Source organism: Hyperolius riggenbachi, chromosome 3 (genome assembly GCF_040937935.1).
Source record: "Hyperolius riggenbachi isolate aHypRig1 chromosome 3, aHypRig1.pri, whole genome shotgun sequence".
Lineage (NCBI taxonomy): Eukaryota > Metazoa > Chordata > Amphibia > Anura > Hyperoliidae > Hyperolius > Hyperolius riggenbachi.
Genome location: NC_090648.1, coordinates 295,687,553 through 295,712,945, shown reverse-complemented (window position 1 = coordinate 295,712,945; position 25,393 = coordinate 295,687,553). Strand labels below are relative to the sequence as shown.

General features: G+C 43.3%; 1 protein-coding gene across 27 annotated transcripts in view; it reads right to left on the bottom strand.

Annotated features, from left to right (window-relative positions):
- Window positions 1-25,393, bottom strand: part of NRCAM (neuronal cell adhesion molecule) — a 276,104-nt gene that overhangs the window by 188,036 nt on the left and 62,675 nt on the right. For all 27 annotated transcript variants that reach the window (XM_068276521.1, XM_068276532.1, XM_068276529.1 and 24 more), the window contains exon 2: window positions 7,050-7,139. The gene's annotated coding sequence lies outside the window, so the exon portion shown is untranslated. The remainder of the gene's footprint in view (window positions 1-7,049; window positions 7,140-25,393) is intronic.

Below are 25,393 nucleotides of genomic sequence, written 5' to 3'. Positions count from 1 at the left end.
GAGAATGTCAGTGTGGACCCCAATCCCAGAGTTTCTGACAGTACTCGCCCGGAACTGGCCAGTACTGGACTGTCCATGGGTGCTGACCCGGTAATGCAGCAGGCATTACAAAAGCTCATGGAGACTGACCTGGACAAGTACCTGCAGTACATGCGTGAGGAGCGCCAATCTGCAGAACGCAAGGCGGCTGAGGATCGCCAATCTGCGGAACGCACAGCTGCTGCTGCTGCTGCTGAACGCCACGCGGAGAGGGATGCCGCAGAGGCGCGGGAGAGACGACAGCATGAGCTCAACATGGCAAAGGTTCAACAGGCCAGCCGGAGTTCACCGCCCAGCCTCCCTGCCGAAGGAGCTGCAGCACCCGTAAGTGCAAAATTTAAATTTGCTAATATTGAAAAAGACACTGACATTGACTTGTTTTTGCGGTCTTTTGAAAAAGCATGCCGTCAGTATCGTCTGTCCCAAGACCAGTGGGCCAGACATCTGACACCTTTGCTGCGCTACAAAGCGCTTGATGCCTTCGCAGAATTGCCTGCGGAGAAGGATAATGATTATGCTGCTATAAAAGACGCTATCATTACTAAGTACCAGCTGACGCCAGAAGCCTATCGGAAAAAGTTCAGGGCCTGGCAGAAAAAGCCTTCTGATTCGTACCGAGATGTGGCCAGCAGCTTGCTCACCACACTCCGCCAGTGGACACTAGGCCTCACCAAAGGGTCTTATGATGTCCTGGAGGACTTGATAGTCCTGGAACAATTTCTGAACATTTGCCCTGCTGATGTACGCCAGTTTGTGCTAGAACGCAGGCCGGCTTCAGCAACTGTCGCTGCAGACCTTGCTGAGACTTTTGCAACTACCCGGGTGGCTGATACCCGCAGAACTGTCCCATCCAGCTGGAGAGGAGGTCAGCCCAATACCTCGGCAGACCCTCCTGCCCCTGTGAGCCGTCCGCCACAGAGGCCACCCAGCGCAGCTGCTGCACCCAGGCCTGCCGCGCCTGGAGAGGTCACCTGTCACTACTGCCGCCAGCCCGGACACATGAAATTCGACTGTCCGGAGCGGAGACAGACACCACCAGCACCTGGATCATCTGCATCACCTGCACCTCACCCACAGCAGAGGCAACCCGCCAGCGAACCACAGCCTGGATCATCAGATTTTGTCCTGTTTGCACGCGGACAGGAAACCCGCGACCGAACCGACCAGCAGCAACTTGTTAGAGTGAACGGCAAAGTTGTCACCGGATTTCGAGACACCGGAGCTGACATCACGTTAGTTCACTCACATCTTGTGCCAAAGGAGAGCATCAGCTCCAGCCGATCCCTTGCCCTTACTGGAGTAGAGGGCACCCTTTTCCACATAGCCCACGCAAGAGTGAAGCTGGATTGGGGAGTGGGAGGGGTCCACGAAAGGATTGTTGGGGTTATGAAGGATCTCCCAGTCCCTGTGTTGCTGGGGACTGATTTGGGCAAGCTTGTGTCCTACTATGAACCTGCCACGACCGCCTTGTCGCTCACGGAAGGAGACGGACTCTCCACCCACCACCAGGTACTTTATACACTTGGGGGAGCACCAGGGGGAGGTGGGTTGAATGTGCCCAGTTCAAGGGTACCAGGTTCAATAGTGCCTGCTTCAAAGGCACCTGAGTTTGATGTACAGACTGTCTGTTGTGATGATGCTGTAACTGTACCTGAGTTTACTGTACAACCTGTCTGTAATGAAAAAATGTCTATACCTGTCAATGTCATTACTGCATGCAATGATGATTTGAGTAATGTCCGTCTGTGCCATTCTGACAGTGTACCGGTGCTAGCAGTACCGCGCAGCTGCACTGCTCAGAACCTGAGCTCAGGACAGGTGGAGGGGGTTCCGGCCTCCTCCCCCTCCTCTGACCACAGGGATGAGACCTTTCAGCCGCTGGCCTCGTGTGACATGAGCCAGTTGGCTGAAACTGACAGCGCCATATTCTCAGCCGCACTACAAAGTGACCCAAGCCTGGAGGTGCTCAGGCAGCAAGCCGCTGAGCCCCTCGCAGACGGGGCCGCTTTCAAGGTGTACTGGGAAGGTGGGAGACTGTACAGTGAGTCTGTACAGCCCCCTACAGGTAGATCCCACGCGAATACCAAATGGCTTGTGGTCCCGAGTGCGTTCAGGGGACATGTGCTGAAATCCGCACATGGTAATCCTCTGACAGGGCACTCAGGGGTCCGCAAGACACTTGCCGGTATTCGGAAACAGTTTTATTGGCCCCGGATGAACAGGGATGTAGCAAACTACTGCGGAGCATGTGCCGTCTGTCAGGAGCTGGGAAGGTCCAGGGATTCCCGCGGGGTTCCCTTAGGTCCACAGCCACTTAGCAGGGGAACCCTGCGTGGGCTGGCTGTTGACCTAACCAACCCACTGCCCGTTGTCAGCAGTCCCGGCAGACACCACGTCCGACTGCAGTGGCGCAAACGCCCTGTCCAGAACGGTCCATGTCGGGTTAACCCTGAGGGTAGCAGACCGCGACCGGTCCAGGGGAACCGAGCCACAGGCTCCAATAGGTTTCCCTGCCGCACCGGCAACCCGAGACCCGTCAGCCAGGTTGGCCGACACCGGAACGCTGATGGGCTGTCCCGGTGTCAGGGGGAACTACGCCCAACAGCGCCAATGGCTGCTACGACGGATGTCTTGCTGACAACCCTCTACACAGCGTCAGGAAAGGGAGGTGTCACGGAATAGCCGTGAGAAACGCAGGTGAATCTAGAGAATTCACAGTCGCTTTCCTGATCGCTCCCTGTCGGATCTGAGCAGTCGTGCAAGTGATCCGAAAATGACATTTTGTGTTATTTTAAATCCAAAGATATGTTCCCCTGTGAGCCAGAGCAGTCCCCTCACCCCTCCGGAATGTCGCACGTGGCTGGACTCCCTGCCGGGCCCAGCTCATTCCCCCTACAGCAGATGTCCCCATGAAAAGGACCAGGAAACTGGCTCCACAGGGGGGCCATAGAAAGCCAGCCGATCCGGCACCGAGCATGGGCCATAAGGAAAGCATGGGTGATATGATTTCCTGTCGGCATACGAAAACCGTATGTCGCACAGCTATAAAATTCATATCGTCTTGTCCGGTAAAATCTGGCCATCGTGCTGATATGAAATTCCTTGGGATAGACCGTCCGGTTATCGAGATATGAATCTTCTCAGGAGCCTGACCCGCTGGCTTAGCCGTGTCTGATGTCATATTAATCTGTATTTTCCAACAAGTCTGAAGCTGTTACCCCCCTAAATATAACGTGTATGGTTCAGGAGTTACAGCATTTCATAAGTTTAGCCCTAAAATCTCTCAGAGGGAATGAACTGTCATTGGTGGGTGACTCAGATGGGCCGGCATTGCCACACCCCCAAACCAGCTTCATCAAAAGCACCTGGCCAGCAGGAGGGCATCATTCCTCCCTTTACCATCTTCATGACAAGCTGCTGCCAGCCAGAGGACATAGGGCTGGTGGCCATTTTGCTGACCCATCTGAACAAAGAACTCTAAGAACTTGAAACCGTTTTGCTTGAACTTGATTGGAAACCAGAACTCTGATTTTTCCCACAAAAAGGACATCTTTCCAGGAACTAAGTATTTTTCTCCCTTCTTTTATTTTTCATTCTGGCTATTACTGTTTTCATAATTGTTGGTTTTCATAATTGTCTGTATATATTAATTATTTATATTGCGTGAATAAACGACTTTCTCCAAGTCATTCACTTTCCGCTACCCTGCTTATCAGCACACACACAGAAATGATCCCGGGTCTCTGAAGATACGCTACTGTTTGTTTGTTGTTGGCTAGACAGAATATCGTGTGTTTAACCGTTTTATTCGCAGGATTAGTCAGTCAGTTAGTGGGCCCCACGGTCCCATAGTAACCGCGGTGGTGGCAGTTTACTCTGAACCAGTGGGTGACGTTGTAATCACCCGTGTCTCACAGGCTCCCTTCTGAGCTGTCTGCGGCTAATTCTTAACGGTTCCTGCGCATTGACTGCGACCAGAGTTCGCACGATCTGTGCGCTGGCATCGTTTAGAAGGCTAAGTGCGGTCAGCCACTGAGGGCTCCTGTGACAGTACCTATAACTGTAAGGGTGGCCACATACCATACAATAAAATGATTTGATTTTACAGCAATTCAATACAAATATATTTTCAATTTTTTTTGTTTTTCAAGTGAAAATTCTAATTAGATGTTCCTTTTTTTTTGTTTGTTTTTTTGTTTGGTTTTTCTCGATCGAGAGCGGTGGAAATTTCTGATCAGTTTTTTTGCAAGATTGTATGGTGGGTGATAGAATGACAATTTCATACTAAAGACACAAGCAATTTGTTCTGTTTTCAATCTTTTTTTTTCATAATTGGGGAAAAATGGAACATGCCTGTGGTACATTGGTCAGATTTTTAAAATGTTAGAATCAGTCAGAAAAATTGATTGCAAATCATAAAATGAAAAGAAATGTAACAAATAATGGCATGGTGTGTGTGGCCAGCTTCTGGGATGTTGAAAGCTAGTGACTGGGGTGAACAATAATAGTTATCAGAAACATAACTGACGTAGTTGACCTATTGTTTCTCAACATGGATTCTATTCGTTTTAAATAGAATTAAAACTAATATTTTAATTTTACACTAGCAGAAGAATTTAAGGGATTTGAACATCAAGTATTATGATAATATATTAAAAGGCAATTTTTTTATACTGGAAAACACCAGGCCGGAAGAATAACAGTGTAACCGTGATGGGAACAATAGTGGCAGTGGAATCACCATCACCCACTAAATGAGAAGAGACAGGATGAAGCACACACTCCTCTCCAGTGCCACCTATTTCCTATTAAATCAGCATGAAGCCACAGTGTGAAGACACCAGACTGATTTTGAGTGACATCTTCCGTTTGTCTGCCCCCTGATAATGGATGCACAGACGGGCTTGGAGCATAAGCATCTTAAGGCACACAGTAGCAATTAACTGTGTATTTTAAGTATTCATTTTACAGTTTCACAAAGCCCAGATTGTCCTGACTATAGGACATAGCCCATTGTAAAGCAGAGCTACAAACAGAAGCGCTATAGAGCGCAGAGACATATAGTAGCTAGCAATAAATCACGACGCCCACACACAATTTTAATTTAGATCTGTTTTACATTAATTTGGTCATAAACAATGCTACAATATTCTACTCATAAGGCAACATTTAAGCATAGGAAGAGACAGTAAGTGCTGAGGATGCAATTTGTCACCACCTACTTCCTGTAAATCATAAGTCTATCTGCATCTACAGCAGGCTGTGCCAACCAAGTGACTAATAGGACTACAAAAACATGGTTCTCATCAATGTATTGACTATATCTTTATCCTATCTGCCTTTGTCAGAGGGTAGTATCCTCTCTGTGAAAATTGCAAAAATTACAGTAGGCATTAAAAATCTGACAGATCTCACAGATTTTGGACTAGTCTGTCTTGTCATGGGGGATTCTCAGGTATTTCTCTATTTATAACAGCACTTACTGAATGGGAGTTGTTCAGTGCAAATCCCAAAATAGTGTGCAAGCGAGAAAAGAGGTTGTCCCACATCTTTGTAAAGGTCCCTTTTCAGATATTGCTTTTTTTATAGAATAAAGGAAATTATGAGAACCCCACCATGAAGAGATGGACTAGTCAAAAATGTGTCAGATCTGTCAGACTTCTACTACCTACTGTAAGTGGCTGGATAGTGTACTGGTTAAGTTTGACATAAGAGACCAGGGTTTGAATCCTGGCTAGGGTCAATACCTATTCATTAGGGAGTTCAAGGCAAGACTTTCTAACACTGCAGGGTGGCCTCTTGAGCGCGTCACAGTGGCTGCAGCTCTTGAGCGCTTTGAGTCCAACAGGAAAAAAGTGCTATATAAATGTTCGGATTATTATTATTAAGTGACAGCAACACCCCCCAAAAAAGTAATTTAAAGTGCATTTTACTCTGTAAGAAATATACATTTTATGTGTATGTATTTGAAGCTTTGGAATTTTTCGTTATAGCGGTCCTTTAAGATCTTGACTCAGATTTGTTCTTGGAACATATAATGATGTGGCTAAACTATTGGACCAGAGGGTAAACTCTAGTTTACTTAAAGATCATGTCAGGATCTTGATGACGATTTTCTCAATTGACATTTTTTACTATATCATTCAATGGGGTCAGTGTAAATCTAAACAGTGCTGAAAGATAGACAGAAAAGGAGTGGGTTATGTAGGAGATCATCTGTACATATAAGTTGCAAGGCACTTATTTCCTCATAGAAAACACTGCTTTCCCCTACTAACTTTTCTCCATGGCACCCTTTTTTATCTGCCCAAGTCTTGTGTGCAGCATGCTTCAAACCTGCTATGCTGTAGCCATTCATGTTCATAACCTAAACTCTGCCTGTATGAGTGGGAATAATGTCACATGGAGGGAGGGGCTAACACAGTGCAGTACTAAGTTTAAAATTGTATAAATGGGTTTATGGGGTTACCCTTTAACAAAAAAGAAAAAAAATCAAAATATCTGATCAGTAGAACATGAACTATTGCTGGTTATTGCGAACAATTGCATTCTGTTTTTGGATTTTGTTTTTTTACATTGGACAAAGTTGCATTTTAAAGGTAGACGATATTCACAAGAGTACTGGTCATAGACAACTCACAACGTAAAATCACTTGTGATCTAGCTCTCTAGGAACATCAATACCTAAATCATGTGACTGAGTAACTCAGTTACTATCTCCCCATTCATTATATATGGCTTTTAAAAAATAAAATAAATTCTAAATAAATGAATCCCAATTTATGAATAAGGACCATTTTCATAAAATCCTCTTGTGAACGGAAGGTAATTGTTATTTAATTAACGTGTAACCTCAGCCCTTCCAAATCAAGTTATCCTCCCACCTGCATGTCAGCACAGTGATTTGGACCACATAGGGGAAATAATTACACCTGTGTAAAGCGACACTGTGGGAGCTTCTAGTGGGGCCTCTGTATAAAATAAAGTATGTAGAGGAGAAAATCACTTACCCTTAATGTTTGCGGACTGTAAATCATCTAATTATCTCTTGCAGTAGTTCCCATGCTTTAAAGGTACCGTAATCCAAGGTGTACAGGTTTCTAGGAAAGGGAGAAAAACCATCCAATTAGAAAAGGCGTAATAAGAGCAACACACAATTGCAGAGCACTCAGAAACAATCCATGTCGTATAATGAATCAGCACAGTTCTAGCCTAGATTGTTTAAATGTGGCATAGGACAGTCTTGATGCAGCACCATAACAATTGATTTATTGGCACTCCACAAGCAAATAAGTAAATATTGATTCTTTTGCAGGTCAGGGCTGTGTTTTGCTTTTTAGAGTAATGCAATTGTTACATTTGTATTTGGGCCCTTTTCCACTAGCAGTCGCTAGCGTTCGCGCTGAACGCTAGCGATTGCTGAATCGCAATTACCGGCGATTCCCCGACGTTCGCAGCTGCGATTTTGCTATGCTATGCACTGCATAGCAAAATCGCGGCAATTATCGCTCCGCCGCGCGTTCGCGTTCCCTGCAAAAACGAATCGCGGTAGTGGAAATGACCTACCGCGATTCTCATGTTAAAAAGCAAACCGTAGCGATTGTAAAATCGCTAGCGGTTTGCGTTTTTGCGCTGGTGGAAAAGGGCCCTTAGGGTCAGCATTAGCTCTATCTCATGGCTACATTTATGCTTGTTATACACCATGCAATTTCCCATCAGATAGACAGGTCGAAGCGATTACTTCCGACAGGTCCGATCTGATTTCCATTCGGTTTTTTTCTGATTAATTGTCTGATCACTTCTATACAAAATTAATCAGAAAAACGATCAGAAATCAGATCGTACCTGTCAGAAATAATTTATTCACACCTGTCTATCTGAGGGGAAATTGCATGTTTGGTTCCAGGCATAAGTATTAAGGTAACCATACACAGCACTTTTCTTTCCTCTGGCAGACTTAACCACTTTGATCAATTCTACCAGTGATCTGTGCACACCCACAAGCCCAAAGGGTAAAATCTGAATCAAATACATTTAGTTTATCAATATAAAGCACACTAAGGTGTGGTGTAAGTGTTTGTTGAGCTGGTGTTGGGACAACTGGCTGAGAATCATTGGCCTCTGTAGTGCCAGCAGAAGAACACCAGAGCAGCAGCATTTTCATTGATTATCTATCTGATTAGTCAGTTCTACTGAGGACTGACTGAGATCATTAGAGAAGGAACACACTTGCAGGGCTGTTTTCCCTTGAGATTTCCAGGTCTCAGTCGACTTTTGCAATTGCATTTTGCCGCAATCGTTCTGCAATTTTTTTTATTTGCAGTGGCATATACTGTAATTGCAAACACGTGCATCATGTGGGAAAAAGCTGAAAACTGTGTGATTTAAAAATCACAAATGCAAAACGCGAATGAACGGTCACGAGGAACATTTCCTGAGTGAGGGTATTGATTTCAACAGTCTATAGAATTGTGCACGTTTTGCAGCCTGTAGCAAAACGCGCACAATTGCAACTAGAGTGTATCCTGCCTAAAGTGGTGCAAGGTGAGAAAATCAATCACGACTTCCTTTTTCAGATGAGGAGGTAATCACTCATCTGCTGAACTGGGAAGTAGTACTAAATTAGACCAGTATCAAATTAGAAGAATAGTGTTAGGTTAATTGTCAGGTGAAGTAAGGGTCAATAAAAGGGTTAGGATTATGCCAGTGAAAGGGTTAATGGTGGATGTGTACGCTGTTGATGCATAAATTAAAAGGTTTTCATTAGTGATAAGTAAAGGTTGTGGATAGCCATGGGATTACAAACGGCACTATCGGGGTTAATATATATTGCTGATAGCTATACACAAGTCAAACAGAGTACCTACACACAAATAAACTTCAAAAACACTCTTTAAAATAGCAGTTTTCTCAAAATTCTGTACATTATTTACCAGTCACCCATAAAAATTTGAAAAGAAACCTTGTCTTAGAAACATAGTTTATGCAACGCACCGGGTTGAAAAGGAATGGTTTGCTACCAATGCTATCAATACAATGCAGCTGCATAGTTCTCCCTCCTTAAAGTGGATCCGAGATGAACTTTTACTCCTTGCATAATTGTGTTCCTTACATATAGTTTATAGGGCATTCCTCAAGCCAAATACTTGTTTTGTTTTGTTTTAATACCCTAATTTCCTATAAACTAAACAAGCCACACCCACAGCTTCTCCAGAGTGCCTTGGCGCTTGCAAGGGATTGTGGGATTTCAGTCTGGGCAGGTGAAAAAGGTGTTACTAGCTATAGATTTCAGAGGCAGAGTTTTCACAATCTGAGAGCTGCAGTGCAGATACAGATCAGTTGCCTGTGTAATGGAGGAGATAAGAGTGGAGTTTTCACAGAATATGCAGATTAGCATGCCTAGATACAGATAAGCTTGCCTGTGTGTGTAATTGTGTAATAGTGACAAGCAGAAAACATGTCTGCTCCCATTGTATCACAGGAAAAAATATTAATATACTGTTGAAGCGGTTTGAAGATAGATTTGCTGTGTAAACTATCTAAACTTTAGATAAGATATATAGACAAGTCACTTGTTATATTTAGTTTTTCATCTCGGATCCGCTTTAACCCTCCCGCTCTGTTGTGCACCGCTCGTCGTCCCTCTGCCCCATCCCCCATAATCATTGTAACAGAACTTGTCACTAGCCTGGAAGCTAGAGACTTGTCTGTACAGTATCAGCCCTGGACTGTCACCTGAGGAATCAAATTCCGATCCCTGCTGGGCAGCAGTGGTCACATGTGTGCACTTTGCTTTAGGTTAAATTGAAACCTAATGGGTCAGTTCCAATGGACTATCTTCTGTGTAGGTTTTTGGCTCTGTGCAACACTACAGGGCCATTATAGCAGGGAAGGTCATTGATCTTGCTATATGCTTCATAAAGCAGAGAATGGCAGCAATATCTGCAGAACTCTCCATGCCCGAGATTCCAAGCCAACAGTCTTATTCTCATAGTTTTAGGATAGCACTTTTGCACGGAATGACCCCTGAACAGCTTGGCACAAATGAGAGAGAAACACAAATTAACCATCACGAAACTCCTAAGGCTTTGGTTTACTGCACATTTTGCTAGATTTAAAATAAAGAGCTACACAGACCCTGAAAGTACTGAGCCTCGCATGAAAAAGATCTGTGCATAAATCCTTTGCAACATGGAACAGCAGTAACAATTGCACAATTAGGTCAACGGATGATTTTCTGCTACAGTGCAAAGAAGAAACATAAGGATGTGACTAACAGCTGCATGATTATTATGTGTAAAGCAAATTAAAAGACATATGAGGATATTTAAGCAGACTCAAGATGCCTCTAATGTTTAAACCACTATATGCTTGCTGTTGCTGTAGAATTTCTTTGGCCGGACCCTCCCTCCTCGTGTTTCTTACTATAGCATGCACCCTGCTCAAAGAATAATGTGAACAATTACGCCAGTATACCGTATGTTCTGGCATTGTGCACCTTATTGATTATTGTCTGTATTGTGTTCACTGTCACCCCTATTATCATTGTCTGTAACCTTATTTATTGTACAGCACTACATTATATGTTAGCGCTATTTAAATGCAATAAATAATAACTTATTTTACCATTTTGAAACTGAATTTCCGTTTTTTGCGGATAAAAAAGCAATGTCTCTAATTTAGCTCTGTACACTGTTTGATGTTTAACCTCTATCCGCCAGCCCCATTGGCAGCATAAATGGATGTGCTCCTCCATAGTTAATGTGTAGTCCTGAAATGTAGACAGTCCTCAGTAAAAAGTAATCTTCAAAGATTTACAGTGGCTTGCAAAAGTATTCGGCCACCTTGAAATTTTCCACATTTTGTCACATTACTGCCACAAATATGAATCAATTTTATTGGAATTCCACATGAAAGACCAATACAAAGTGGTGTACACGAGAGAAGTGGAATGAAAATCATACAGGATTCGAAACATTTTTTACAAATAAATAAATAACTGCAAAGTGGGGTGTGCATAATTATTAAGCCCCCCGAGTCAATACTTTATAGAACCACCTTTTGCTGCAATTACAGCTGCCAGTCTTTTAGGGTATGTCTCTACCAGCTTTGTACATCTAGAGACTGAAAGTCTTGCCCATTCTTCTTTGCAAAACAGCTCCAGCTCAGTCAGATTAGATGGACAGCGTTTGTGAACAGCAGTTTTCAGATCTTGCCACAGATTTTCAATTGGATTTAGATCTGGACTTTGGCTGGGCCATTCTAACACATGGATATGTTTTGTTTTAAACCATTCCATTGTTGCCCTGGCTTTATGTTTAGGGTTGTTGTCCTGCTGGAAGGTGAACCTCCACCCCAGTCTCAAGTCTTTTGCAGACTCCAAGAGGTTATCTTCCAAGATTGCCCTGTATTTGGCTCCATCCATCTTCCCATCAACTCTGACCAGCTTCCCTGTCCCTGCTGAAGAGAAGCACCCCCAGAGCATGATGCAGCCACCACCATATTTGACAGTGGGGATGGTGTGTTCAGAGTGATGTGCAGTGTTAGTTTTCCGCCACACATAGCGTTTTGCATTTTGGCCAAAAAGTTCCATTTTGGTCTCATCTGACTAGAGCGCCTTCTTCCACATGTTTGCTGTGTCCCCCACAAGGCTTGTGGAAAACTGCAAACAGGACTTCTTATACTTTTCTGTTAACAATGGCTTTCTTCTTGGCACTCTTCCATAAAGGCCAACTTTGTGCAGTGCACGACTAATAGTTGTCCTATGGACAGATTCCCCCACCTAAGCTGTAGATCTCTGCAGCTCGTCCAGAGTTACCATAGGCCTCTTGACTGCATTTCTGATCAACGCTCTCCTTGTTCTGCCTTTGAGTTTAGGTGGACAGCCTTGTCTTGGTAGGTTTACAGTTGTGCCATACTCCTTCCATTTCTGAATGATCGCTTGAACAGTGCTCCGTGGAATGTTCAAGGCTTTGTAGCCTAAGGCCCGGTTCACACTTGCGGTTCTCTGCCAAACGGACCGGATGACCTGACCGGATCCGGACCGGATCCGGATCGGAACTGTACGGTTCTGATTCGGATCCGATCCGGATCCGGTCAGGTTGCATCAGGTGTTCATCAGGATGCGATCCGGATCCGTTTGGCAAAAGATAGTAGAAATGGAATAAAAATGTTGGGGTCTGGGAGGGTGGCAGAAGGTGGACCTGTGGAATCAGGCCCTCCGCTGTTTAGCACTCACCTCCACCTCCGACATACTGCCAACATCTCCAGCACATTTAAAGTCACTGCTGCTCCACTCCAAAATGCTTGCCCATGTGTCCCCATCCAAAATCGCCGCTACAATACGCATAGGAAGTGGGGTAGAACATCCGAATTTTTAGCCAGTGTGTTGTGCGCTCTCCGGTTCTCATTGGTTTATATTGGCCGGATGGTGCAGTCCGGCTCCGCTCCGGAATAGCGCATGTTGGATCTTATGCCGGAGTCCGGATCCGGTCCGGACGAAACGGACGCATGTGAACGGACGCATAGGCTTTCATTGCTATGCCGTGCGTCCGTTCCGTCCATTCTGCATGCGGTCCGGCTCCGGATGGCGACCGCTAATGTGAACCGGGCCTTAGCCTGCTTTAAATTTCTCAATAACTTTATCCCTGACCTGTCTGGTGTGTTCTTTGGACTTCATGGTGTTGTTGCTCCCAATATTCTCTTAGACAACCTCTGAGGCCCTCACAGAGCAGCTGTATTTGTACTGACATTAGATTACACACAGGTGCACTCTATTTAGTCATTAGCACTCATCAGGCAATGTCTATGGGCAACTGACTGCACTCAGACCAAAGGGGGCTGAATAATTACGCACACCCCACTTTGCAGTTATTTATTTGTAAAAAATGTTTGGAATCATGTATGATTTTCATTCCACTTCTCACGTGTACACCACTTTGTGTTGGTCCTTTCCATGGAATTCCAATAAAATTGATTCATGTTTGTGGCAGTAGTGTGACAAAATGTGGAAAACTTCAAGGGGGCCGAATACTTTTGCAAGCCACTGAACAGTATCTTTACATTGCCAATTCATGAGTGCAGCTTTAGAAATTAACTGAAGTTGGTTATCACTATAGATTGGTTCTTCTAGCGATCTGATCTTGCTTTTATCGTTTTGTCTTTATCCTCTTTTTTTGTTTGTCAAAAAAATTACTGAATAAATATAAAGTAGAAAAAACAGAAATGAACTGGAGTAAGAGGAAAAAAAGAACGATTAGGAGAATGATGCCAATTGATCAGTAGACTAATCAATTAATCAACTAATCAATCAAATTAATGTGTGCTACAGTATATACAGTAATGATCACCTCTATTTGGGCTTTGGATAATGTAAATCAATGCTTTTAAGTATTACTGGACACCTGGGGCTTGATTCACTAACCGGCGCTAAGTGTTAGCGTCGGTGTGAAAGCCCTTTTTGGCCACTAGTGTGCGCAAATCTACTTTGGGCGTGGCCCCGTGCAATGTGCGCGCTGCGCGGGTGCGCCGATATTAGTGCGCGGTGCGACAATAATGTTGCACCCGCTGGTCCTTGAAAGTCGCACCCGAAGCTACGAAAATGACGCATTGGGTGCCAGCGAAGTGGCGCATCATAGCGCTGCTTAACGGGCACCCGATGCGTCATTTTCATTGCATCGGGTGCGACTTTTAAGGGCCAGCAATGCGCACTATTATCCGTGCAGTGAACGTGACTATTTCAACTGTGTGGGCGCAAACCACCTAACGCTGTGGTTTGCGCCCACTGACACTTAGGACACACTAACCAGCTTAGCGCCGGTTAGTGAATCAAGCCCCTTAAGTGCAAGGAATATGGAGTAGTGGCATAGCAATAGTGGAAGCAGGGGTTGCGACTGCACATGGGCCCTTGGACAAGAGGGGCCAACTGCAGTATTAGCTCTTCAATGGTGCTATGCTGGTAATGAACACTTCTATACAGTATATGCTTTGAATAGTGGTAATCATTAACACACTGTTCCCCTCCTCTGCTTACACCTCTCATACTGTGCAGGTCAAATATTTGACTAAAGTTTGACCTCGTTTTACACATGGCTGTTTCAGGTGTGTGATTCAGACACTACTGATGCATGAAAGATTAGCAGGATGCCAGGCAAATAGTACTGTTTAAAGTGGACCTGAACTCTTGCAAAGGACAGAAGGAAAACAGAGAAGTGCACCATATATGTCTTTAGAGAGTTTAGCCTGTCTAATTCCCCCTCATCTGTATCCAATCACAAGTTGTAATTTGATCTTTCCCTGCGTCACCTAGCTGCCCCGGTAGATAAGCTCATTTGAAAGCACAGTATGTTAACAATATGTCTGCTTCCCTGAAAGCAGAAAGTAGTAACAATGCAGATTTATTTCAGGATGTAATCAGCTGTAACAAAGAAATGTCTTTCTGTAAAGGTTATTATGCTGTTGAGTATTAGAGCATAAAGGACGTTCTGAGTTCAGGTCCGCTTTAAAAGGAAATAAATATGGCAGCCTCCATATCCCTCTTGCTTCAGCTGTCCTTTAACAAGCTGCTCCCCTTCCCATACTAACAAACAGCTCACACTGCATCTGTCCTTGGAATGCAAGTTTGAGACTAAATATTATGTGATTACTATATTGAATATCACTTTATTTCAGCACTGAGGTGTGGGAGGCGGAGGGAAGGACATACAATACATTTTTAAAATGTACGCTCAATGCACAGAATATTAAATTTTTATATTTAAATACATTTGATCTATGAAATGTTGGCTGGTGGGGTCTCTGACAGCCAGTGTATGACTTGCTAGTAGTTCAAGGACAGGGACATTGCTCCACAGAGTGTTGTTCCAGGCCAACAAGATCTTCTTGACAAGTCGCTGGATATGACAGAATGCTGAAGATTTAATATTAAATGGATTTATGCATGAACTATTTATGGCGATAGAATACAGGAATGTATGCCTCCAGTTTTATTTAAATGAAGCATAATGTTACGGAACAGAAAAAAAGTAAAAAATGCTGCTTGCTGTGAGTTTAGCTTCCTGTGCACCAGAAAGGGACAAATCCAGAGAGAGTCACAGTGGCACTGTGTGACAGACAACTATGGTAATAAACTAATCTCTGGGACAAAAGCAAACATACATTCTGTCAGGACAAAAACACGACCTGTGGCAGCAGCAAAAGGATCTGTGCTGAATCTGGAAAGCTCATTACAAATGGCATCCTATCCTAAATAACCAGGGTCAGCATAACGCATGCAGCCTGCTTACTGCACAATGGGAAAACTGTGCTATAAAAACCAAAACTCCAATTATTTGTTTAATCTCCAGAAGAGGTCTTGTCTAGGTCATCGGTCTGTTCAGCTGAATAGAATGAGGACTGAATCCTCCCTTATAGCGTAAATATTAGGCGTTTTGGAGTCTAAATTTGGACATACATTACAAATTCTCCCCAGCAGTTACAAGGTTTTATCATCCGTTTTATAGAATGACAAACATCTGAAGGAAGAACTAAAGGTGGTTATAAACATGGATCTGATACCTCAGAACTAAGAGGTCACACTACCACACCTAGACCTAGAGCCACTAGGATGTTATATGGGGATAAAAGTTAAGTTACCAAAAAGCTTTCTTACTGACCAAAAAAAAATGAAATATAAATGTTCCATCTTAACACAGCGGATACTGGCAATTATTCAGCTTTATGTGAGTAACAAAGTTCTCCCATGATGCATCACTGCTAAATATAGAAATCATCTCTCTTGCTGAGTGCAGAGCATGCCTATTCATTTTACAGAGTCATGCACACAGGAAGGAGCATGCGCACCCGAAAGGTGAATGTGAGTTTGCTCCATGGTGCAGACACTCTGCAGGGGCCCCGGGGAGCAGTAAGCTGATGGGACACCTGGAGGGCCAAGTCACCAGCTCTAGGACCTCTGTATAGATACTGGTGTGCCTATGCTGCCTTTCCACCATGAAACAATCGTCCTGCTTATTCTGCAATGTAAATGGTTTGTGGCCTAAATCGATTGACATTATTATTGGATGGCATGTTGGAGCATTAATCTTCGGCAGATTAGATCATAGTAGATTTTTTTTTCAGTTGTTAATATGTGGGTTTCACCCACTTTTTCGAACCTTGCTACACAATCACTACATAGCCAAGATTGAGAACTTTGGGGTACTTGGTATCAATAATGTTAGAATGGAAGCAGTTTAAATTGTCCCATTGAAATCAATTAAAGGGGAACTTCAGCCTAAACAAACATACTGTCATTAAGTTACATTAGTTATGTTAATTAGAATAGATAGGTAATATAACTTTCTACCCACCCTGTTTTAAAAAAACAGGCAAATGTTTATGATTCATGGGGGCTGCCATCTTTGTCATGGGGGCTGCCATCTTTTTGGTTGAAAGGAGGTGACAGGGAGCATAATACACAATTCCAACTGTCCTGTGTCCTGATAACCCCTCCCAGCTGCATGCACTAGGCTTCAAATGTCAAATTCAAAATGTAAAAAAAAAAATTGCACAAAAACAGCAGAACGAGAACAACAACATCAGAAATCCCATCATGCTTTGCACAGTATCAGGGGAAAAATGCCCGGGCAGTTTTCTTCTGTGCAGCTAAAAATGAGGCTTGTATAAGAGAAACAAAGTTCTGATGCTGTGAAACAGTTAAAGAACACAAAGCCTTTTCAGTGCTGCCGAGTCGATTTTTAGTCTGGAGGTCCACTTTAAACAAATCTGATTGGCCTTTACTGAAGTTGAAACCCAGTCACCCAATGACTGACTGTGCCAGGTTTGAGGACTCTGCCAGTAAGAGTGTAAGAATGTCAACAATGTAAGTATTTCCCTTGAAAATCAATAGGCGAGTTTTTATTGGCTGTTGTAGGCTGAGGCTCCACCCACTGCTGAATATTAATCCCTGTCACCCAGTGAGCAACTGTGGCAAGTTTCTGAACTCTGTGATTAACAGTGTAAGAATGGCTGCAGTTAACATTTTCCTATTGAAAATGAATTGCTGAAATTTGATTGGCTGTTATGCTCCGCCCACTTTCCATAATTTTTCACCTCAGACTCCAAATGACCAACTGTGCCAAGTTTGGGGGATTTATTACTGTGAGAATGGCAGCCTTTTCCTTTTTTTCAATTGACATGAATGGGTGAATCTAATTGGGCGTTTGTGTTTCTGCCCAGGTGTGCAGGGACCCCAGAACATATCTTCCCAGGTATTAATGGATCTGTATACCAAGTTTTGTTGAAATCGGGCAAGGCGTTTTTGAGTGATGGTGGCACATACACATCCGATTTTAAATATATTGATCGTAAACTGGGAAAAAAATGTGTGGAATTAAATAATGGATTAGACAATATTTTCATTAATTGGATATTATTCTTCTGTATGTCCTCTGTGTGTACTAATTAGGAATGGTTTTCACAAAAGAAGGCATCCAAGTAAAACAATAGATAATTGTTGAATGGAAACAGTCTATAGGAATCACAGGAGCCCTCTCAATCTCAGACATGATGCAACAATATCCCAGCCCTGTCAAGAACCTTTATAACAACGACAAACACGCAATTCAAAAACCTGTATAGAAATGGTGGGCATATTATTTTAGTTGCGAGTTTTCTCCAGAACTAGAGAGCATGCTATGCCAGCCATTCGCAAAGGGAATCATTATACCCAATTACACTGTCCACTGGGAAGAGGCAATGGTCATGGCAGCTATTGACTTTTTTACTGTGATAATCCCTATTCTCTGCATGTGATGTAATCCAATTTCATGCTGTGGTCTTGGAGAGGAAAGATACTTTGTATAAGAATAATTCTGTTAACAATTACATTTTGTGAACAAATTATAAAAGGAGAATGAAGCGGCAGATTTATAAGTTGTGTGCAGCAATGCTCCCTACATAAGATTTCTTCATTTGAGGTTGAATCTGTTTTCCCACTGGGTCTCCCACGCTGCCTGGGAGGTTGTAGAGCTCTCTTCCCAGACCAAATACTGCTATGGGAACCCTCTGAGTGGTTTCATTAAGGCTTAAAGAGAACCCGAGGTGGGAATTACTAATACTATTGGGGCATATAGGCTGGTTGCGCACACCAAGACCAGCCTCTGTTGCCCCATCGTATGCCTCCATGTCCCCCTGCTCGCCGCTATAGACCCCGCAGTGCTGGCGACACGCAGCGTGTCGCCAGCACAATGTTTACCTTAGCGCTGTCTGTCAGCGCCGCTCCCCCGCCTCCTCCGCATCAGCACACCCGCCCGTGTCCCTTCCCTCCTGCTGATAGGAGGGAAGTGACGCGGGCGGGTAGCGGCGATGCGGAGGAGGCGGGGGAGCGGCAATGACAGACAGCGCTAAGGTAAACATTGTGCTGGCGACACGCTGCGTGTCGCCAGCACTGCGGGGTCTATAGCGGCGAGCAGGGGGGACATGGAGGCATACGATGGGGCAACAGAGGCTGGTCTTAGTGTGCGCAACCAGCCTCTGTGCCCCAATAGTATTAGTAATTCCCACCTCGGGTTCTCTTTAAATAAAAGTACTCCAAACATTATATGTTAGAGCAATTTTCAAACACATTTTTTTACTTTGCTCAGCTCACTGCAAAGATATGTAGCTATTAATCCCCTGGCGGTCCAGCTTGCTCGCACTGAAAGTTGCCCGCATGGCTGATCATGGGTTCAATCTATAAACTGCCTCATCTGAGAATCTAGCGTGCCTACCATCTAGCGTGCCCTCCTATGCCACTTAAAGATCCAGCGTGCTTCAACAGCCGAGTTCACTGTTCCCATCTTTACCTCATCAGCCAGAAGTCGCTCTATGGTGTACCATGCCATCATCCTGGCTACACTTTCATAGCAATTGAATGCATTCCTCTGCTGTATGAGCACTAGTCCTGATTAGGGATGGCCCTGCCTAGGAGAACGCATGGAAAAGCATGTGATCAGTTTGATCAGCTGATTGATTTGTAAGGCTCTGATTTGCTGGTCATGATCATGTGCTAAACCAGGAAGTCATCGCAGCAAATCAGAACCTTAAAAATCTATCAGCTGATCAAACTGATCACATGCTTCTCCATGAATTCTCCTAGGCAGGGCCATCCCTAGTCCTGATGCTTATGGGTGACAGTAATTATTTAAGTGCGAATAGATCAAAGCACACTTTATGTGAGAGAGATAAGGAGGCTACAATATTTATTTCCTTTTAATCAATACTAGTTGACTCGCAGTCCTGTTGATTTTTTGGCATCAGTAGAAATAAGAAACGAAGAAACTGGCAAGTTAGATTTTAAATTACACCTTTATTGCTGGGTAGACCTCTGGTTATGATGAGCCTCTTGTGGATAGCTGGGACTTCCAGCTTTTTGCCTTGTACACACGCTAGACTGTTTTAGTTGGGGTTGTCTCTAAACTAGTGTATACAGTATACAGATATCCCCTAAGGTAAAGATCATCATGCTGGATCTTTAAAGAGGGATGCAACTCAAATGTCATCTATGATCTGCCACAGCATAAAATTGCATTTCATTTTTGTTTTGATCAATATTTTACGTTGACTAAAAACCAACATTGTTGATCAGTCTTTTGAGTCGATGTTAGCCCTTAATAACCACCACAGACACACAGCGTTTCACTTTTGGGTTGCCTAGCAACTGGGGTCCTGCAGCATTACAAGCAGTATCAAGTTTGATCCCAACGGGTGACACTAATTGAAGGAAATTGTGTACACCACACTAAATATATCTAAATGTACCGGTAAGTTCTCTATTATAATTATTCCTTGTTATCTTTAAAGGGAACCTTACCTAAAAAAAAAAAAAACATGAGTTTCACTTACCTGGGGCATCTACCAGCCCCCTGCAGCCATCCTGTACCCTCGCAGTCACTCATGGCTCCTCTGGTCCCCCGCTGCCAGCTAGTTTTGTTTTTGGCGACTGGGAGTCGGCCCGCCGCCATGTGTACCTTTTTACGCATTCCCGCTGGTGCAGGAAGCTATCGCAGACATTAACAAGTACATTTTTACGCGCTGCACATGTAACACATGTACGTGTTAATGTCCGCGATAGCTTCCTGCACCAGCGGGAATGCGTAAAAAGGTACGCATGGCGGCCGACCGACTCCCAGTCGGCAAGAACGAAACTAGCTGGCAGCGGGGGACTGGAGGAGCCATGAGTGACTGCGAGGGTACAGGATGGCTGCAGGGGGCTGGTAGATGCCCCAGGTAAGTGAAACTCATGTTTTTTTTTTTTTTTTTGAGTTAAGGTTCCCTTTAACAACTGGAAAGCATGCATATCATAATCTGGCTATAAGACATTTATGTTTTTATTCCACTTTATATGCTACGAAAGTTAGTTATTTTAGATCCTCCTAACTATCAACCAATGGTTTCTCAGCTTATAAGGGTGTAATTATAAAGTGCCTAATTAGTTCTGAATTGCTGGTCCCCAGATAGCACATCACAGAGGTACTACAGACATAGGGCTCGATTCAGTAAACAGTGCTAACCCAGTTAGCACGCCTAAAGGCTTTGGGCGTGCTAACTAGGGTGCTAAGCAGTTAGCACATACAAACTACTTAGCACTGTAGTTAGCAGATGCAAACTTAGCACCGTAGTTAGCACATGCAAACTATTTAGTACCGTAGTTAGGACATGCAAACTACTACTTAGCAGCGTGCTAACTAGGGTGCTAAGCTCCATGGTTAGATACCCGTGGTCTTGCTAATTATGATCTTGTAAAAGAATATTTGGAAATTTACATTCAATCTGAGCTCTATATATTATGTGACGATGATTATATTATTGTTAACAATACCTCTCATCTTCCACAGTGATAATTGATGCTGAAGCTACTGTTGGAAAAGTTAGGAGGTGCACTGCTACACTGCTTATTCTGTCATATGTTCCTTTTCTTTGTTGAATAAACACTGATTTTTTTTTAAAAAACTAGGTTGCTAAGTAGTTTACATGTGCTAACTACGGTGCTAAGTAGTTTACATGTGCTAACTACTTAGCACGTGCAAAGCATGTTAGCACATGCAAAGTGGCTTTTCACTGGCGTGCTAACACTTAGCACCCTTTTCTGAATCAAGCCCATACTCTTGTATTTCTTAATTATAAGTAAATCAAGGATGTAATCGCCCAATGCTCCTTGTACTGCAAGAAGCTACAGTAATTTCAATCCCATTAATATAAATTGTTGCATTGATTACCTACATTTGAAAACAATTTTAAAAATGTCACTGAAGGGCTGCAAAATTCATTATATCAAAGCACTATTGTACACAATGTCCATTCTATTTGTCAGTCAATAAAAACCACAATGAATAGAACACAAAGCAATTCTCAGTGCTCAAGTTTCCCTGAGTGTAGCATTACTTGAGAACAAGGATGTTAGCGTCTCTAGTTACTCAGGCAGGGAGTGACAGATGTACCGCTTTCAATGCAGGGAGCTAATAAAATTACACAACGCCCCACAGTTACCTACAAGTTAAAATAATGATAAAATCTATCAGGTTTATTGAATAAAGCACTGTGAAAAAGCAAACAGGTGAGCAATAGTGCAATATCCTAAAGTTGCAGAAAAATAAATTTAGAGTCAGGATTCTGAAATATCAGTACAGTACAGCTGGCACAGATTTGTATACTAAAAACTCCTTTTAAAAACGTTCAAAATCCAGACTGGGCATATGAAGAAAAAAATACCTTAGCCAAGGTGGCCTGCAAATAAAAAAGCATGTACAACTGATTGGTAGTTCCAGAGCCCAAGGGTTAGTTCAGAAAGGTGCTGAGCCAGGTCACTTAGCAACCACAACTCTACTGATCACTCAGTTGAAGCACATGCAACCCACCGAAGGGAAATCTACATGGACAACTGTGGACAGTGGCTGCAGGGTGGTAATCAAACACACATATACCACCAGGGTCTACATAGAGCTATATTGCTACTTATATCATGCTAATCTCAGTAGAAGGAAGGCAGGTTGTTCTTTCTCCAAATCATTCAAAAAGGGGAATCATTTTAAAAGATTGTATTTAAAATTACTGACACTTGTCATCATGGTTTGGTACTCTACAAAAACCCTGTGAGGTGTTCTGCAAACATTTGACCTCTGCTATGGACCAATGCTGACAGCACATTACATTGACCGTAGAATCTGAGGACTGTGTTGCTTACACAGCTGAGGTAAAATGTACCAGAGATTAACTTCTAGCAAAAATCGATACTTACCCGGGGCTTCCCCCCACCCCATATAAACACATGAGAGTCCAACGCCGTCCTCCAGTGGTCTGCTGTTCAGCCACGATCAGCCTTGGTAACTTGTTCGGGTTCGCGAACTTCCGCGGAACGTTCGGTTCGCGGAAAAGTTCGCGAACCGCAATAGACTTCAATGGGGAGGCGAACTTTGGAAAAAAAAATTCTGCTGGCCACAAAAGTGATGGAAAAGATGTTTCAAGGGGTCTAACACCTGGAGGGGGGCATGGCGGAGTGGGATACACGCCAAAAGTCCCCGGGAAAAATCTGGATTTGACGCAAAGCAACGTTTTAAGGGCAGAAATCACATTGAATGCTAAATGACAGGCCTAAAGTGCTTTAAAACATCTTGCATGTGTATACATCAATCAGGTAGTGTAATTAAGGTACTGCTTCACACTGACACACCACTTAACTGCACAGGTATGCGCACTGATGCGGTGGGTTCACTGAACAGAACAGGTATGCAGTGGCGGGTTCACTGAACAGTACAGGTATACAGTGGCGGGTTCACTGAACACAACAGGTATGCAGTGGCGGGTTCACTGAACAGAACAGGTATACAGTGGCGGGTTCACTGAACACAACAGGTATGCAGTGGCGGGTTCACTGAACACAACAGGTATGCAGTGGCGGGTTCACTGAACAGAACAGGTATACAGTGGCGAGTTCACTGAACACAACAGGTATGCAGTGGCGGGTTCACTGAACAGAACAGGTATACAGTGGCGGGTTCACTGAACACAACAGGTATGCAGTGGCAGGTTCACTGAACAGGTATGCAGTGGGCTCACTGAACAGAACAGGTATGGTGGGCTTACTGAACAGAACAGGTATGCAGCCAGGAACAAGCTAAGCCTAACTAATCTTTCCCTATGAGAGACAGTCTGCAGCAGCTCGCCCTACTCTCACTAATGCAGGCACACGAGTGACTGTAATGGCCGCCGCTGCCTGCCTTATATAAGGGGGGTGGGGCTCCAGGGGCTAGTGTAGCCTAATTGGCTACACTGGGCCTGCTGACTGTGATGTAGAGGGTCAAAGTTGACCCTCCATGGTGCATTATGGGGCGAACCGAACTTCCGCAAACGTTCGCCTGCGGGACGCGAACGCGAACCACGGAAGTTCGCATGGAACCGTTCGCAGGCGAACCGTTCGGCCCAACTCTACGCACACGTAACACAGCAGAAAACAATGAGAGACCAGATGTGCTAGAATCAAAGAAAGATTCAATTTCTGCCTGTTCTAATAGGCAAATACTGACAATAAATGATATAAACTCAGTGACTTAGAACATTAAATCTACCATTAACGATGCTATTTCATCTATTAAATAGGACTTGGCTAAGCTCACTGCCAGACTAGATAAAGCATCAGTAGATGACAAACGCAGAGACCAAAATATAATCACATAGAAAAGATTGTCTCATCTACATACAAATCATTTTGTAAACTTTTCACAGACAAAACAGAAGATTAAAACAATAGAAGCTGAAGCCAGAATATACAGTACATGAGTGGTTGCTTTAAACCTGTTTCCCCTAACCAAATGAAGGCAGGTATACAATCAATTATCAATAAATTACTGAAAAAAAACAAGATTTTTTTCAATTGAAGTTGCATAGGCACACAGAGCCTTTAGAGCTAATTGTTCAGATGTGGTACCCTAAAATGTTTTTCTGCCTAGCCAAGAGAGCTTAAAAACCACGATTAAATTATCTCCAAGACGACATCATTTTCCATGACTTGTCTTCTATTGTGTTATAGCACAGAAGGACCCTTATGCTAGGTACACATGATACAATTTTCTGTCAGTTTTACCTACCAGATACATTTTTTCCAACATGTCCAATCTGAATTTTCCGATCGATTTTCTGTTCGCTTCTATGGAAATCGTTCGGAAAATTGATCGAAATTCAGATCGGACATGTTGAAAAAAAATCGATCTGGCAGATAAATCGGTCAGAAAATTGTATTGTGTGTACCTAGCATTAAACTCTTACTTTAAGAGCTATGACGGAAAGGAATAGTCTTTAGGTTAATTAACTAAAAACATTCTATGGAACATTTGGAGATGCTGGAGTGATATAAAGAATTGCAGTGTGTTCCCTAGAAAATCATTTTAGCCATGCTTTATGAAGCTATAGCTGGCTGGTCAAAAAGTAGGTGTGGACAAAAGTGGATGACACTTCGTGCAACATATTTAGAGTGCTAAAAGGGAACCTTAACTGACAGGGAAATGGATGTTTTCTTTTATACAATACCAGCTGCTTGGCAGTCCTGCTGTTCTCTTTGGCTGTAGTAGTGGCTGAATCACTCACCTGCATGCCTGTTCAGGGGCTGTGGCTAAAAGTATTAGAGACACAGGATCAGTAGGAGAGTCAGGCAACTGGTAGTATTTTAAAAGGAAATAATCCATATCCTTCTCAGTTTAGGTTCCCTTTAAGTTCCAGAAACCCATTAATATGGTGAAAGTATGTACCAAGTTTCTAGAGCCTCATAATGCAACCCAATCTGGGCAACCCCACATTTCTTCCACCTTTCTAGTCCACCAAGTGTTTTCCAGCTTTTCTGGAATACCTGTAGAGTGTTCCCAAGTTTGTAGTACTTAAAGCGGTATGAAACACTGCATTTCTTCTTTGTTTCCTCTAAAAGATTAAAAAAAGAGATTTCTTTCTTTTCCTCTAAAATATTATGTACAGCCTATAATATACTACCACAATTTTTTCTTTATGTTTACTTAATTGTATTAAGAGAGGAATGTAAATATTCCCTGGCAGGAGCAGAAACTTCTAAGTGTGCAGATCAGCAGACAGCTCAGAAAAAATAGCTGGGTACATTCCAATATATAAATACTGTAGCTATGAATGAAATACAATGGCAGCTTTCAGAGCAAATAAACTGGACTTTGGGAACTTGTAATTTCTAAAATAATAATAATACTTGTGCCCAAAAGCAAATAACTGCAAGGGTTATGGAAAGTAGGAAACACATGTTCATTGACTATATTGCCAGAGTTTAAGACAGCTTTACTAACTATACACAGTATTTGAGACCACCTGTGACTACTGAAGAATTGGA